Source organism: Calonectris borealis, unplaced genomic scaffold (genome assembly GCF_964195595.1).
Source record: "Calonectris borealis unplaced genomic scaffold, bCalBor7.hap1.2 HAP1_SCAFFOLD_33, whole genome shotgun sequence".
NCBI classification, from domain to species: domain Eukaryota; kingdom Metazoa; phylum Chordata; class Aves; order Procellariiformes; family Procellariidae; genus Calonectris; species Calonectris borealis.
In genome coordinates this window covers 2,021,373-2,038,768 of record NW_027441449.1, presented here as the reverse complement: position 1 = coordinate 2,038,768, position 17,396 = coordinate 2,021,373, and the positions used below count along the sequence as shown (strand labels likewise).

At 47.3% G+C, this 17,396-nt stretch overlaps 1 pseudogene; it reads right to left on the bottom strand.

Annotated features, from left to right (window-relative positions):
* The window catches only part of LOC142076129 (adenylate cyclase type 10-like), an 81,692-nt pseudogene that overhangs the window by 16,091 nt on the left and 48,205 nt on the right, over window positions 1-17,396 (bottom strand).

Sequence of the window (17,396 nt, the reverse complement as noted above, 5' to 3'; positions counted from 1 at the left end):
TGCTGCACGGAGCCCCTTGGGAAGGAGAGCAGAGCAAATGGCCGCCACACCAGTTCAGTGCTGCAGATCAGGACCCGTGGGCATCGTCGTCCTAAGTACATACCGGCAAACTTCAAGATGTCTCCTCCAAACACCAGTATCTCTGTGGACAGAGGGAAGGAAAAGAAGAGTCATGTGGACACCTTCTTCCAGAAGCCACAGAGCAAGCCCCTCTGCCCGGAGAGGAGCACCCGGGCGAGGGTGCGCTCTGGGGCACAGCTCAGGAAAGCCCCACTCCGGCCTGTCTCCCAGGCTCACAGTGGCCACAGCCCTGGTACCCGCACAGCAGGCAGGGTCGCGGGGCCTCCAGACGCCACCAAAGCTCGGAAAAGTGGAAGCTGGAAGGGACCTCTGGGGTCCATCTGGTCCAACCCCGCTGCTTAAGCAGGGCCGCACAGAGCCAGCTGCCCAGGACGGTGGCGAGATCGTTTTTGAATAGCTCTAAGGAGGGAGACTCCACAACCTGTGCCAGGGCTCAGTCACCCTCGCGGTCAAAAAGTGCTTCCTGACATACAGAGGGAACCTCCCGTGTTTCAGTGCCTGCCCGTGGCGTGGCCTCTGGTCCTGACGCTGGGCACCACTGGCAAGAGTGGCTCTTTGCACCCTCCCTTCAGGTTTTAGACACATTACGAAGATCCCCCCTGAGCCGTCTCTTCTCTGGAGCAAAGAGTCCCAGCTCTCCCAGCCTGTCCTCATAGGAGAGATGCTCCAGACCCTTCATCATCTTTGAGGACTCTCTTGCTTTGCTCCACAAGTGCTGCCAAAGGGGTGGCCACAATGTGCTGGTGGTCAGCTCGGAAGGGTCAAGACATCCCCTGTGAAAGGGGGCTCGTGGGGGTCACACGCACGCCCACACGTCAGTGCCAGCACCCTCAGGTCACTCGCACGCTGGCACTTGCTGGGTGCCCTCAGCCTGCTCCGGGCCCCAAGGCGTCACCGCGCCTGCTGTTCGCGCCAGCGGCACAGAGGTGCCTGCACCAAGCGGGTGCCTCCTTGGCCACAGAAAGGACCTGCGCTGGTCCTGGCTCGCCAGGAGACCCTGGCTGCTCTCGCTGTTCCTCCGGGCCACAGAAAGCCCCAGCCCTTCCAAGGAGGCAGGAGCAGGCTGCCTGGCATGTCTGCCTCCACCCTCCACGAGCAGCCTCACGGCCCGATGCCAGGGAGGCTCTTACCCTCCAAAATGTCACCCAAGTAGGAGTTGAGGGTTTGCGCCAGCTCATCAGTGCCTCTGTCCAGGCCGCTCATCTGGATGAACTTCTCTGTCAAAGCAGTGAAACCTGGAACAGGGACACCCAGAAATCAGGAGATGCCCGTGTGGGCCAAAGGACCCGGCAGCCAGTTCCACGCTGCCCGGCGCGAGAGCCTGTAGGTCACACCTTCCCGTGCCCCGGCTCAGCGCCGGTGGCACCAGCGGTTGACTGCCCAAGATAAGCCATCCCGCTCTCTTTGGGCATCCCAGCAAAAGACCTCAGCAGTGACAAGATGGCCACTCTGGCTGAGGGGTAGGGACAGGGCTCCAAAGGGCCCGGTGTGCCCCAAAATGGCTCCTGCCCGTGGTTGCTCCTCCCTGCTCGCCCCACCTGAAATATCCGCGAAGAGCAGCACTCCGTGGACAGACTGAATGTCGGTCTTGGGGCAGTCCTCAGCAAGGAGGGTGGGGAGGAAAGCTGCTGCTTTCTCCAGGTCGGAGTAGTAATATTGCCTCTCCCAGATGGAAGCCATCGCCAGCGCCCTGTGGCACGTGGGGTGCCTCAGGAGAAGATGGCCGTGCCCAGCTGGGAGGAGGACGAGGACCTCGCCGCACAGCGCGAGTCGCAGTGAGCCCGGGGCCTCTGCGCGGGACGACTGGCCCTCTGCCCTCGCGGGGTGGTCACAATCGCCCGTCAGCTGTCCTCAAGCGACACAATCAGCTCACAGTGACATCCTCCCTATGTCATCGCCCGCCACCGTGACCCCGGTCCCCTCCTTGCCGCTGAGCCACTGACCCGGAGGCGCCCAGTGCCGAAGGGAGGCTCGTGCAGCGAGGTCCATTAATTATTAGAAGCAGTTCTGAAGGGGACTGCACCCCCAGAAGGACTTGCACAAAAGCCTACAGTTAGGAAATGGTATGCATACTTGACAGGAATTGCAGAGGAAATAAGATTAACTGAAGGACACACTAAACTTTCCAAATTACAGATGCCTATAAATGCAGACCCATTAGCATTACAACAACCTTTTAAACCCTCACCTATTTTAAATGCGCCTCCCTTTACCGAGGGAACACCATCAGAAGATATTTGGCTTACTGATGCCTCAGCAAGGAGAATAGATGGCAAATGGCAACCCAAGGCTGCTGCATTAAACATCAACAAATTATCGAAGAAGGTGAAGGTAGTGCACAAGTAGGAGAATTAAGGGCAGTTGTTCTAGCAGCACAAAATAGAGCAAAAGTTATCTGTGTCGACTCCGATGCCGTGGGGGTGGTGCATTCCAGGGGGGCAACAAACTGAGCATTCTTTGTAAAAGCTGAGCCTAATATTCCCCCTGCTGATGAAAGAAGCCGTCTGCTAACATTACAGCCAGGGCAACCTGTTATGGTAAATTTACCACAAATTGGAACTGTGCCTGTGACTTTAACTAAACCCCGTGGCCCACTTGCTTGGGAAGCTACTGGTAGCAGTGGTGCAAAACACAGAATCGGTACTAGATGGATTTTTCCTTCTTTCTAAAAGGGGTAACCTGTTCGGCCTTCCCCACCGAAACGTCGTCTTTCTTCTTCTTCAACAGGAGAAGATGAACCTATACCGATGGCAACAACAACAGCAGCAGCATCTCCCCAACCCAATGTTGTTTTTCCTTTTAGTCGAGATAAGGATAACCCTTCTAGTTGAGACACAAGATCCCTGGGACCATGCACCACTAAATTACACTGGACGTGTGGGAACCCTACCAACAGACAAGACAAACCTGAGCCTTGCTCTTTTAGTTGTACATGGGAACGAGGCATATCCAAAAGATGAATGGAGATGGGAGACACTACACTGGAAAGAAATTAAGATATCTCACAAAAATAACAACGTTCATCAAATATTATCACTTCAAGCACACCAGGGGAAGAAATAAAAAGAGGGTGCCGTGCAATCCATGGATCTACCCACAAAAAACCCCACTGAAATAAAAATAGATTACACTGATTTTTCTAAGCGTAAAGACAATGAGAAATCTTGCTGTAAACCACCAGAACCAAATTGTTGGTACAATTTCACTTTCATGCAACCTGTACTCACATTTTGCTTCTGGAGCAATCGTGGTGTAGAACTATTGTTTGATTTTATGATTAGCGAGCGCAAAATTTGGAATTTGTGTACGACGGGGTGGCCGTGGGTTGATGCATACATACTTTTTAACATACCTACACCTGATCTAAATTTATCTGCAACAGCACTACACAATAACATCACCTTTCATAGGCAGGAATGGATTATTACAGCTGAAAATGAAAATCAACACATTCCATCCTTAAAGGGAACCAAAGGAGACACCATTTCGATAGGATGCCGAATTGAAAATCACACTAAATGTATGACAGCAACCTTACACGTTGTTGTAAGCAACGTTGAAGGAAAAGACAACATACATACCTGTCCTTCTAAACACGAATGCTGGTATACTTTTACTATATCCCATTCAGTACTCGTACTGTGTCTTTGGACAAACCCTAACTCTCATTCCAGCTTAGGTTTTCAATTCAGGATTGATACCGCACAACCACATTCACCAACTCAGCCTCCTACCAAACTGTCTCCTCACATTTATAACATTGGTCCCTAGATAATCAAGAACATAGGACAACAGCAAGTGCTATTTAATCCCTCGTGGTCTCTCAAACGAGTGGAGCTATCAACGCAAGTTGATATCTCTACAATTAACCTGCTTGCTCACCATTCCTGAATAACAGGATGGTTAGCGTGGGTGCATGGGCGAACCCTCACCTCTCCAAAACGATCAAGGAGAGATGTGACTGGCATTCTGGGAACGGGACTAGGAATATTGAACAGCGTGGATGCTGAAGTTTTAGCAAACAAAATAATTTGGCAACAAGTGATTTACATAAATTGGAACACCCATTACGATCTTCTTTGACAGCATTAGGAATTAGTCAATGGCTTTTAGCTAATATATTGCTTAAATGGGAAAGAATTAATGAAGAGGACCACCAACTAATCACAAACGCATTTGGCATAATTCAAAATAACATTTCTCTAGCTCTTAGCTGCATCCAGGCTCAATTACGGATACAATCTCCCGTGGCAGCAATTATAAGGGAAGGTGACGAGGGCACCTTGCCCACTGAAATCCAAAAGGTAGTTTGGGATAACGCAACTAAATTTGAAAAAGAATTTCAATCTTGGTGGCGTCTAGTCCATTTGACTTATGACCCCACTGACAGCAAAGTCACAGCTTTTGTTTTGACAATACGCAATGCTTCGGTATATATCATATACCCAATCATTGCGCTGGGATTAAATCACAATGGAACGGGACTCTACCCGTTAGAACATGGAGTATGGGCCCAACAAAATGGGAATAAATGGCAAATTATTGATGTTGATGCACGTGTTGTGCAAGAACAACAGGGATTTATTTGTGCAAGCAAGACAATGAAGGCTCAAGACATTTGTCTTGACGCTAGACAAAATGTTTGTCATTTTGAAATACATCCTGATGAAACCCCTGAAACTGTACTTATATACGTTGGAAATGGATGTGTTTGCATGAGAACGCTTTGTGATTCTATATTTACAGACAACACCCCTGGGGAAACATCTAACCACTCAAATATCTGTATTTGTAATTTTACTAAGATTGTGGGATGCGACTTCAACTATTCAGCTCCTGTTACAACCCATCAGTTGCTACAATCAAGCTATGCGTCTTATCAAGATCTACTGCCTACCCGCATTGGAATGAATCTTACATTAGTAAGAAAACTGTGACAACACGATGACTTGAATCAATTGCTAAACCAGATTCGAAACAACACGGACAAAGAGCTCTGATTATCGTCCATCATGATGCAGAGAGGATACATCATGTCCTAGAAAAGGTGAAGAAGGATGGAGAACATCACTGGTGGGATGTTTTATTTGGATGGTCACCAACAGTAACGGGAACTTTGAATTGGGTTTTACATCCCATGACAATTTTACTAATTTCTATTGTGCTGTGCTTATTGTTGAACATTCTTCTATGTGTTAAAGTGTGGAAAATAACTAAACAAATGGCACCAACACCAAAACCTCCTCGCATATATAACATTGCTTAATTGTACTTAATAAAACCTTAAGAGTTAAGTATATTAATAATTAAGTATACCAACGAAAAATTTCCCTCAAACTACAATTGGAACATGGCATTGATCTGTTTATAGGCACAGAGGCAAGAGGCGACCACACCGCCACTCTGTCATCAAGATGGATTGACTTTAGTCACGGGGTGGATTGTGGTGGTGCATTCACACCCCCCCTTTTCTTCCCTGGGCCGCTTGTTGATCTCAGAAATTCCCATGAAACCTCGGCCTTGGTGTATTGAAGTCTGGCGGCTGAGCGCTCCTTGACCGTATCAGAAACTCTGCGTAGCTGAGGCTGGGAACGTCCTCCCACTGCCTGGCCCAGGTGTCCAGTGGAACAACACCGAAACCTGGAGAATTTTTTAGTACTTACCACCTGGGACTGCGGCCAGGATGGAAATTTACGGAGGACTAAAGCCAACCATCTTGTGAACCTATAAAGGGTGGTCCTAAGTGAGGCCCTTTGAGCTCTCCTGCACCGCAGCGGCTGCACCCAGCATCTCCCTCGGAGTGGGAGCCTCTCAGAGCTCGCGACCTTTCGGGCCTGCGATATTCGGAGGACCGCTGGGTCCTGGGTGAGTCCCCTTCGAAGCTCAACCCTTCCGCCCGTTGAGAGGGAATGCCTAGACATTCGACGTGAATATTTCTTCACTGACATCGAGGGGAATTTTTAACAGGTATACCTTCTGTATATATATATTCTTTTTAATATAGATATATATTTCCCTGTGTATGTGAACTGGTAGTAAGCATAATCTGTAATTAAGTTGTGATTGTAGTAGACTTACTAACACACTTTGCAAATATTGAATTAGTTAATGATTAAGCGTTACTAAAGTTTGTAAATGATTAGTTGCTAATTAAGTGTTGCTAAACTGTGCTGCCGAACACATATAGTCCCTGAGATATAAACCCTTAGATGATTTTCCTTTATATGTTTTCATCGTTGTAATAAGTAACAGAGTGACCCTTGCCATCGAATTCTGTTAGGTCGCACCTTTATAAATCTCTATTAAAATCACTTTCTGCCAATATCTTTGATGGTGATTCTTTAAGCGGCCTCTAAACCACTCATTCGCGACTAATTGGCGTAGTCGGCAGGATGGCAAGTAGCATCACTGATTACTTACAAAAACATGGAATAAATCCAAGTCCCAAATTCTCAGAAGAATGGGCTCGTAATAATTGGCATGATTGGGAAGCTGTGGAAAAACAACTAAAAGTAGCTAGGGGCTATGGAAAAGATGGAAAAGGAATTATTTGCAAAATGTTAGGCACCTGTTTGGAAGCTGCTTATCAATACAGAAAGAATAACAATAGAAGGGAGCAGGACCTGAAAGAAGAAATAGAAGGCAGAAAGGAAGCTGAATTAATACTGTCCTTGAAAATCGAGCAGCTGCAAAAACAGTTACAGGAAGAAAAGGAGAAATCACAAAAGCTGGAAGAAAAGATCGAGAGGATGCTTCTGCGGGCTCCCAATCCCCCTGACATTGTACAGATTAAGAAACTAAATGTATCCCCTGAGGAATGGGATGGTCATATTTGTGGTGATCCTGATGACTATGATGAGGGCAATGATGACCCCTTGTTCCCCTCAGATTCCTCTGAATATGAGGCTAGACCCATCATTAAAGCAAAGTATATTTTAATTCCAGTTGGTCCTCGGCAACAATTAGTAAAATTTTTAATAGATACAGGAGCACAAATTTCAATATTAACACAACAAGATGCCGAGAGGCTGGGTGTATGACCCGGACGGCAAAGAGTTAAAATCACTGGAGTGAACAGAGCAAGTGTTATGTGCCAACAGCAAAAGTTAATTTACGGCTCCCGGGCGAGAAGCGTATCTCATCTATTGTGTTGTGTTGTATGGTATGTGTTGTACGGTATGTGTTGTATTGTAGCTGTGGTAGGGTGTGGTATTGTATGGTATTGCATGGTATATTGTATGGCATGGCATGGCATGGCATGGCATGGCATGGCATGGCATGGCATGGCATGGTATGGTATGGGATGGTATGGTATGGTATTGCATGGTATTGTTTGTTAGGTATTCTCTGTGTTCTATTGTCTGTGTGGAATTGTAATGTACGGTATTTATTGTATTGTATGTATTGTGGTTTTATAAATGTAATGTATTTATTCTGTTGTACTACGGTTTCTTTTGTATTGTGGATTGTTTGTATTTTATTGTACGGTCTGGTATTTATTTTATGTATCGTATCGTAGTATATGTATTGTATTGTGTGTATTATATTTTCTATTGTAATGTAATATTGTATTGTAGGTATTGTATTATATTTTATGTCTTGTATTATATTTTATTATCTGTATATTAATGTAGTTGGTGTTGTAATGTATTGTGTATTGTATGTATTTTATGGAATGTATTTTATTGTATGTATTTTATTGTCAGTATTGTAATGTATTTTGCAAGGTCCTGTATTTTGTATTGTATTGTGTGTATCATATTGTATTTTTCTTTTGTATTTTGCACTGTATTGCATTTTGTATTGTATGGTATGATATGTATGGTGTGGTATGTATTGCATTTTTTTTTTATTGTATTTGTTATTCTGTTGTCTGCTATTTATTGTCCTTTTATATCGTGTTGTAGGTGATGGTACTTATGAAATTGTATGTATTGTATTGTATGTATCGCATTGTATTGTATTTTGTATTTTGACTTGTATTTTGTATTTTGTATTGTTTGCATTGTATTTTATGTATTTATTGGATGGATTGTATTTTACATTGTATTTTGCATTCAATTTTGTATGATACGCATTGTATTGGATGGATTGTATTATACTTGTTTTGTAGCTTGTTTTGTATCGTACTGTAGTTGGTATTGTATTGTGTATTGTATGTATTGTCTGGTGCGTTATTTATCGTCTTGTATGTATCGTATTGTATATATCGCATTGTTTGTATTGTATATATTGTATTCTTTTTATTGTATTGTTTTTTGTATTGTATTTTGAATTGTATTTGGGATTTTGTATTGCATTTTGTATTGTATTTTATGTATTGTATTTTCTATTGCATTCTCTGCTTTGCATTGCATGTATTGTATTTTGTATTGTGTTTCATATGCAGTCTTTTATGTCCTGTATTTTATGTATTGTATGGTATGGTATTTATAGTATTGTATGCATTCCAATGTAGTTTGTATTGTATTGTATATATTGTGTTTATTTTATTGTATGTATTGTATGGTTTGTAATGTATTTTGTATTGTAATGTATTTTATATTGTAGTTTATGTATTGTTTGTATTGTATGGATTGTATTGTATGGTTTGTATTGTATGGTTTTGTATGTATGATGTGGTATGTATTGTACTTTATGTATTGTGTCTTGCATTGTTTTGTATGTATTGTGTGCGTTGTGTTTTACTGTGTTGTATGGTATTTTTTGTATTGTATATATTGTATATATTGTATGTCTTGTATGTCTTGTATTTTATGTATGGTATGTATTGTATGGGAAGGTATGTATGCATTGTATGGTAATGCATGTATCATATTGTATCGTATCTAACGTATCGTATCGTATTGCATCGTATGTATCATATTGTATTGTATGTATTGTATTGTATATATTGTATGTATTGAATTGTATGGTGTTTCCAATGCATGTCTTGAATTTCTTGCATGCAGTGTATGGTATGTGATTTATTGTATTTTATGAATTGTATTGTGCTGTCTTGTGTTGTATTTTAGGTGCTGTATTGTACGTGTAGTATTCTGTATAATATGGTATGGTATGCGTTGTATGGTACGTGTTGTATGGCACGGATTGGATTGGATTTTGGTTTGGATTGGGTTTTGGTTTGTACTTGTCGTGGTTTAAGCTGGCAGGCAGCCAAATACCGCGCAGCCGCTCGCTCACTCCCCCCCCGCAGTGGGACGGGAGAGAATCGGAAGGGCAAGAGTGAGAAAAACTCGTGGGTTGAGGTAAAGACAGTTTAATGGAACAGAAAAGGGAAAATAAGAATGATAATGATAGAATATACAAAATGAGTGATGCACAACGCAATTGCTCACCACCCGCGCTGACCGACAGCCAAGTAGCGATCGCTACTTCCTGGATCACGCCTACCGTTCCTATACTGAGCATGACGTCACATGGTATGGAATACCTCGTTGGCCAGCTGGCCAGCTGTCCTGATGATGCTCCCTCCCATCCTCTGCGTGGTGGTAGGAGAGCTGTCCTGGGCAGGGTACTTAGCAACAACTGAACTCATCAGTGTTCTCAACATCCTTCTCATACTAAATCCAAAACACAGCACTAGGAAGAAATTTAACTCTATCCCAGCTGAAGCCAGGACAGTCTGTATTTTGTTTTGTACTGTGTTGTATACAGTGTATGTAGTGTATTGTATGGTATTTATTGTATGGCATGTATTGTATGGTATGTATTGTATTGCAGGTATGGTAGCTATGGTGGGGTATGGTATTAAATAGTATTGTATTGTATGGTATTGTACTGTACAGTATTGTAATGTATGGCATGGTATTGTATGGTATTGTATGGCATGCTGTTGTATTGTACGGCATGTACTGTATTGCAAGGTATTTACTGGATTGTATGTATGATATTGTATGGTACGGTATTTATTGTATTGTATGTTTTGTGTTGTATGTATTGTATTTTGGTTTGGTTTGTATTTGTGCTGGTTTGGCCTGGATAGAGTTAATTTTCTCCACAGTAGCCTGTACGGGGCTGTGTTTTGGAGTTGTGCTGGAAACGGTGTGGATAACACAGCGCTGTTTCGTCCCTGCTGAGCAGGGCTTACACACGGCCACGGCCTCTTCTGCTCCTCCCCCCGCCCCACCAGCGAGCAGGCTGGGGGTGCCCCAGGAGCTGGGAGGGGACACAGCCGGGACAGCTGACCCCAGCTGGCCACAGGGATGTTCCGCACCACATGACGTCACGCTCAGCATATAAGGCTGGGGGAAGAAGGAGGAGGGGGGGGCGTTCGGAGTGATGGCGTTTGTCTTCCCAAGTCACCGTTAGGCGTGACGGAGCCCTGCTTTCCTGGGGATGGCTGAGCACCTGCCTGCCGGTGGGAAGTGGGGAATGAATTCCTTGATTTGCTTTGCTTGTGCGCGGTTTTTGCTTTCCCTGTTAAACTGTCTTTATCTCAGCCCCGGAGTTTTCTCACTTTTACCCTTCTGATTCTCTCCCCCATCCCACCGAGGGGGAGCGAGCGAGCAGATGTGTGGTGCTTAGTTGCCGGCTGGGGTTAAACCACGATGGTATTTTATTTTGGTTTGTATTGTATTTTATGTATTGTATAGATTGTCTTGTACTGCGTTGTCTCTATTGTTCTGTATGTATTGTATTTATTCTATTGTCTGTAGTGCATGGTGTGGTATGTTTTTTACGTATTTTATTGGACGTATTGTATATTTTGTAGAGGATATATTTATTGTATGTATTGTATTGTATGGTATGTATTGCATGGTATGGTATCGTATGGTATGGTATTTATGATGAGGAGAAACAAAAAGAAATGGATGAGGAGAAGCTGGAGGAAAAAGCGAAGGAGGAGCAGGAGGAGAAGGAGGAACATGAGAAGGAAGACGAGGATAAGGAGGAAGAAAAGGAGCAGGACGAGGAGGAGGAGAAAGATGAGAAATGAGCAAGAGGAGGAAGAAGAGGAGGTGGAGGAGGAACAGGAGGAGAAGAAACAGGAAAAGGAACAGGAATAAGACGAGGAAGAGGAAGAGGAGGAGAAGAAAGAGAAGGAAAAAATGAGGAGGGGGGACAGGAGGATGAGGAGGAAGAGAAAGAAGAAGAGGAGGAGGAGGAATAAGAGGAAGAAAATGAAGAAGAATAGGAGGAGGAGGAGAAGGAAGAACAGGAGGAAGAACAGGAGGAGGAGAAAGAAAAAGAGGAATATGAGGTAGGAGAAGATGAAGAGGAGGAGGAAGAGGGGGAGGAAGAGGGTGAAGAACAGGAGGCAGAGGAGAAGGAAGGAGAAGGGGAAGGAAGAGGAAGAAGTAGAAGAAGAGGAGAAGGTGGAAAAAGAGCAGAAGGAAGAGGAAGATGAGGATAAAGAACAGGAGGGTAAAGAGAGTAACAGAGTAACAGGAAGAGAAGGAAGAGGAGGAAGAACAGGAAGAACAGGAGGAGGAAAAGGAGGAGGAAGAGAGAAAGTGGAGGAGGTGGAGGAAGAGGAGGAAGAACGGGATAAGGACGAGGAGGAGAATAAAGAAAAGGATGAGGAGGAAGAAAAAAGGAGGAGAAAAAAGGAGGAGGAGGACAAGGAGAAACGAAGAGGCAAAACAGGAGGAGGAAGAAAAGGAGGCGGAAGCACAGGAGGCAGAGGGAGAACAAGGGGAGGAGGAGGAGAAGGAAGAGAAGGAGGACGAGGGGGAAAAGGAGGACGAAGAAGAGCAGGAGGAGGAGGAAGAGGGAGGAGGAGGAACGGGAACAGGAGGAGGAGGAAAAACAAAAGGAGGAGGAAAAACAAAAGTAGGAGGAACAAGAGGAGGAGGAGGAGGAGAAGGAAGAGAAGGAGGACGAGGGGGAAAAGGAGGACGAAGAAGAGCAGGAGGAGGAGGAACGGGAACAGGAGGAGGAGGAGGAGGAAGAATAAGACAAAGAAGAACGGAGAAGGAGGAGGAGGAAGAACAGGAGGAGGACGACGATGATGAAGAACCAGAGGAGGAGGAGGAGAAGCAGGAAGAGGAGGAGAAGGAGGAGGAGAAGGAGGAGGAGGAAACACCTCCAGATTCACTCTAGAGTGTCAGCACATCAAAATTTGTGGATGGAGCACCTGCTACATCTCTTTGTCCATGGGGATTCACTAAATCCAAGCCTACTGGTGAAGCCATTACTCACAGGAGTCGTTCCACGTCGTGGCCGTCACTCCTCTCGGGAACAGACGGGAAAGCTCTGGAGGACAAAGGCTGTCAGGACACGCTCCAGAAACGGAAGACCGGTGCAAGAAGATCTCCATCACCTAATCCCATAGAAATAATTCCAGCTCAGTGAAATGATTCTTGAACATGAAACACACAGAACAGCATCCGCCATCAAAACTCCTTCAGCGGCAGTTTGAACTGCTGCAGAGCTGCAGGCTGACGACCTTACCATCCTGTCACAGGACCCCAAAAGAAATAATAACTGGCAAACAGTAACTCTACCCATAGCCCATCTCCATCTAGCCTTTCAAGGTAGAATACCTTAGCCCACAGCTCTGGAGCTATAAACCAGCCTATACTGACATGCTGTGTCTACCTACTCGATGATCTGTCCAGAAAGTCAAATCATAATTACCTTGGAAAGAGGACGGAACTGGGGGGTGGGGGTGGGGAGAAAGAAAGAAAGTGATGGGAAAAAGGGAACGTGTAGGCACAAAATTAAAAAAGAAAGGAGCCGAGTTATCCCGAAGGCCAGCTCAGCCCAACTCACTTTTGCTGGTGAAAAGCTGCGCGGCCTGGAGGGAAAAAAACCTCACTTTGGTGCTGGGATGCACGCAAATGTCTGAGTTCAGATCTGAAACAGCAGAAAAACCTCGACAGGGCTGCTTTTCACTTTCCTCGTACCTGTGTGCATGCTGTGACTTCCTCGTCTGCCTGCAGTCCTCCCAGACTAACAGGGAAGGGGCCTCTGTCCAGTTCGTGTGCCATGAAGAGAAACAGTTTTGACTATGAAGGGGGTAGCAAACAACTGCATCTGCAGAAGCAAAGGGAGAGCTGCCCCTCAGCTTCGGAGATGCCCGAAGCTGCCCAGAGCCCCAGGAGCCCCTGGTAACCCGGCATTTGCTTGGCCCTGAAGCCCTGTGGGGCCTGCCAGCACTGGGGAGCCCCAGGACAGAAGCAAAGGACAGTGCTCAGCCCCCGTATGCATGCTCCTGAGTTCTTGGAGATGCAAACAGAAGCCTTTCTGTTACGGCCTAGGAACTAACTCACCCATGAGCTGTTCTTCAGAAAGGGCTACCGTCACTTGTCTGACATAAGCAATGCCCAAAGAGAGTTTCTGATGCACAGGGATGCAAACAAGGGATTGCTAAGACTCAGAGTAACTCACATCATGTAAGAACCCACAACAGGCAACTGAAAGTGAAAATGAGCCCAAAGAAAGTTGCAAAGTGGTGACACACTGGCACAGGTTGCCCAGAGAGGTGGTAGATGCCCCAGCCCTGGGGGCGTTCAAGGTCAGGTTGGACGGGGCTCTGAGCAACCTGATCTGGTTGAAGATGTCCCTGCCCACAGCAGGGGGGAAGGACTTGATGACCTTTAAAGGTCCCTTCCAACCCAAACTATTCTATGATTGTATGGTTCTATGAACGGGGTCTTTTCAGAATCAGTATCTACTTCTTTTTCATGTCCATATTTTCCTCACCACAGGGAGGAAACACAGACTCTGCAGCCCCTGCCGTCAAATACGGTTCTGCGGGACAGGGGGGAGAAGAAAGTAGACAGACCTGAACAGGGAATTTTCAAATTTGTGAAGAATCAGGTAGAAACAGGTGCAAAGTGTAGCATCAATTTACAGAAATTTAAACCTGATGGAGCCGAGTAGTAGAAGTGAGTATTAGGGAGAATGAGAGGGGAGCACTGCAATCAAAAGGGTAAGCAATGCAGACAGCTCTAAGTGCACATTTGCACCTGACTGCCTTAAACAAAACAGGCTTGGGATCCCCATTGCTCACTTTGCCCTGGAATAGTCCCATTCCTCCTCTGAAAGCTACTGTGCGCCTGGCGGAGGACAGACACAATCCACACAGACACCAATCAGAGCTTTCCTTGGAAAACATACGTATTTTTTTAGAAAAAACTTGTTACTGCAAGAACCAGGAAGAAAAAAATCCCTGACAGGTTGACTGGAACCTCCCAGCTGTGGTAAAACCATCCACCCTCCGCACCTTCATTTCCCAAGAGCCGGCAGCACAGTTTGGGTGGGGGGAAAGGCACGTACCAGACCCTGGGGCCGAGAGAGGAGAATAAGCATCTGCCAAGGGATCTGCATCCTACCAGGAGCGCTCCCCACTTGCTTCTCTGACAACAAAGCCCTGGTGCGTGCTCTACCAGGACAGAGAAACACCTCACACGTCTGGAAATCCCCATTTATGAAAGGCTCTCAACAGAGATGGGGTCGTCCATGAGCACGAGACCCACAGGAAGGCCTGGGGACAGCAAAGGCACCTGGTCTGTCCCACCAGAGCATGCCTGCTCCAAAGCTTGGAGCCTCCCGTCGGAGAGGAGGCCACTCTACCTTCCCCTGGCCTGCGGGCATGAAACACCAGCTGTCAGGGCTTGGGCTGGTGACTCTCGGGGCAGCAGCGGGAGCCGCTCTGACCCTGGTTGTCGGGCTGTCCCTGGGGCTGAGCACTCGGGCCCAGGGCTGCTGAACTGGGCCAAGGCGGGGCCCATGGGTGGTGAGGTCTCCAGCTCCCTCCCCCCAGGCCTGTCCTCGCTGGGAGATACCTGCTCCAGCGCCTGCAGCTCTCCCACCCGTTGTCCTGGCATGGTGACTGGACTGGATTGGCCTGGCCCTGGCCCTGGCCCTGGCCCCCAGCCCCGGCTGCCCCCCGCCCGTCTCTCACCCATTTCTCCTCAGGCCCCTCGGCCTCTGCCCCCTCCGGCCCCGCCCCAGGCCAGCTGTGACTGACAGGCCTCCTCCGGCTCCGCTGATTGGCTCAGCCGTGGCCAATGGCGTGGCTGTTGCCGGGCGGCAGGGGCAGCCCGGGCCTCTCCTCACAGAGCTGCCCTGCGCGCACCCCCCCCGCAACTGCTCCCCAGCCAGCCGGGACACTGGGCCTGCGCAGAGACGGCCCTCAGGAAGGGCCATGGCTCCCGGAGCGGCTCCCCCAGCGGCTCCCCTAGCGCTGCCCCGCACCCTCCCACCCGCCCGGCACCGCAGCCACGGCAGGGCCTCAGCAGCCTCTTCTCGCCGCAGGCGCCTCTCCGCAGCTTCGGCAGCGCGGCCTGGCAGCCGTCCCGCGCGTCCCAGCGCCCCCGAGAGCCAGACGCGGCACCAGCAGCCCCCGTCCGTGCCTGGAACAGCGGCCCGCCTGCCACGGAGCCCTGGAGGACCGGCCCCCGCCAGCCCGGACAGCCGCCCGGCCCGCCCGCCCCCAGCCCGGCCCCCATGGCTGTCCCACTCCACCAGCCGGCTGTCGCGGAACGGCCCCGCGCCCTCCAGCCCCCGGAGGAACTGAAACCGCCCCCCGCCCCCCGAGCCCAGTGCCCTGATCCTCCTGCAAGGCCTTGGGGCGGCCCCGCCAGGGGACAGCTTGGGGGTGCGATGAGAGACGCCCCAGGGACAGCTTCAGGGGTCGACCCTTTCTTGCTGAGTAACAGCACGGCAGTAAACAGAGAGCAGCAGCACAATCGTCTGGGTCGTAACGGCAGCAAACCCAGGGATTCACCAACTCTGGGCTCAACTTTGTATTGGGGCACAGAGGGATGTGGATGCATGCGGCGGTAGCAGGCAGGGAGCTGGGCATGTGACCCGCTGGCCATGAAAATGAGGGTTTGGGCCATGAAAAGGCAATTTTGAACTCTAGAATCAAAGCTGTGAACCCTAAAAATGAAGCTTTGAGCCCCAAAAGAGGGGTTTGGACCCTAAAAATGAGGGTTTGGGCCATAAAAAGGCAATTCTGAACTCTAGACTCAAAGCTCTGGACCCTAAAAATGAAAATTGGAGGCCAAAAAGAGGGGTTTGGACCCTAAAAATGAGGGTTTGGGCCATTAAAAAGGCAATTCTGAAGTCTAGAGTCAAAGCTATGGACCCTAAAAATGAAGATTGGAGGCCCAAAAGAGGGGTTTGGACCCTCAAAATGAGGGTTTGGGCCATAAAAAGGCAATTCTGAACTCCAGACTCAAAGCTGTGGACGCTAAAAGTGGAGCTTTGAGCCCCAAAAAGAGGGGTTTACACCACAAAAATGAGGGTTTGGGCCATGAAAAGGCAGTTTTGAACTCTAAAATCAAAGCTGTGGACCCTAAAAATGAAGCTTTGAGCCCCGAAAGAAGGGTTTACACCCTCAAAATGAGGGTTTGGGCCATAAAAAGGCAATTCTGAACTCTAGAATCCAAGCTGTGGACCCTAAAAATGAAGCTTTGATCCGCAAAAGAGGAGTTTAGACCATCAAAATGAAGTTTTGGGCCATAAAAAGACAATTCTGAACTCTAGACTCAAAGCTGTGGACCCTAAAAATGAAGCTTTGAGCCCCAAAGTGGGGTTTGGACCCTAAAAATGAGGGTTTGGGCCATAAAAAGGCAATTCTGAACTCTAGAATCCAAGCTGTGGAGCCTAAAAATGAAGCTTTGTGCCCCAAAGGAGCAGTTTGGACCCTAAAAATGAGGGTTGGGCCATAAAAAAGGCAACTCTGAAGTCTAGAATCAAAGCTGTGGACCCTAAAAATGAAGCTTTGAGCCCCAAAACAGGGGTTTGGACCCTAAAAATGAGGGTTTGGGCCATAAAAAGGCAATTCTGAAGTCTAGAATCCAAGCTGTGGACCCTAAAAATGAAGCTTTGAGCCCCAAAAGAGCGGTTTGGACCCTAAAAATGAGGGTTTAGAAACTCAGTATATGGCTTGGACCCTAAAAAGAACTGGCTGGATCCTAAAACCGAGCCTTTAGAGCCTGAAAATCAGACTTTAGAAACTAAAAATGCAGCTTTGGACTCTCAAAATGAGATTTTGTAAACTGAAGCGGAGCCTTTGGACCTTAAAAATGAGGGTTTGGGCCATAAAAAGGCAATTCTGAACTCTAGAATCCAAGCTGTGGACCCTAAAAATGAAGCTTTGAGCCGCAAAAGAGGAGTTTAGACCATCAAAATGAAGGTTTGGGCCATAAAAAGGCAATTCTGAACTCTAGAATCCAAGCTGTGGAGCCTAAAAATGAAGCTTTGAGCCCCGAAAGAGGGGTTTGGATCCTAAAAATAAGGGTTTGGGCCATAAAAAGGCAATTCTGAACTCCAGACTCAACGCTATGGACCCTAAAAAGGAAGCTTTGAGCCCCAAAAGTGGGGTTTGGACCCTAAAAATGAGGGTTTTGGCCAGG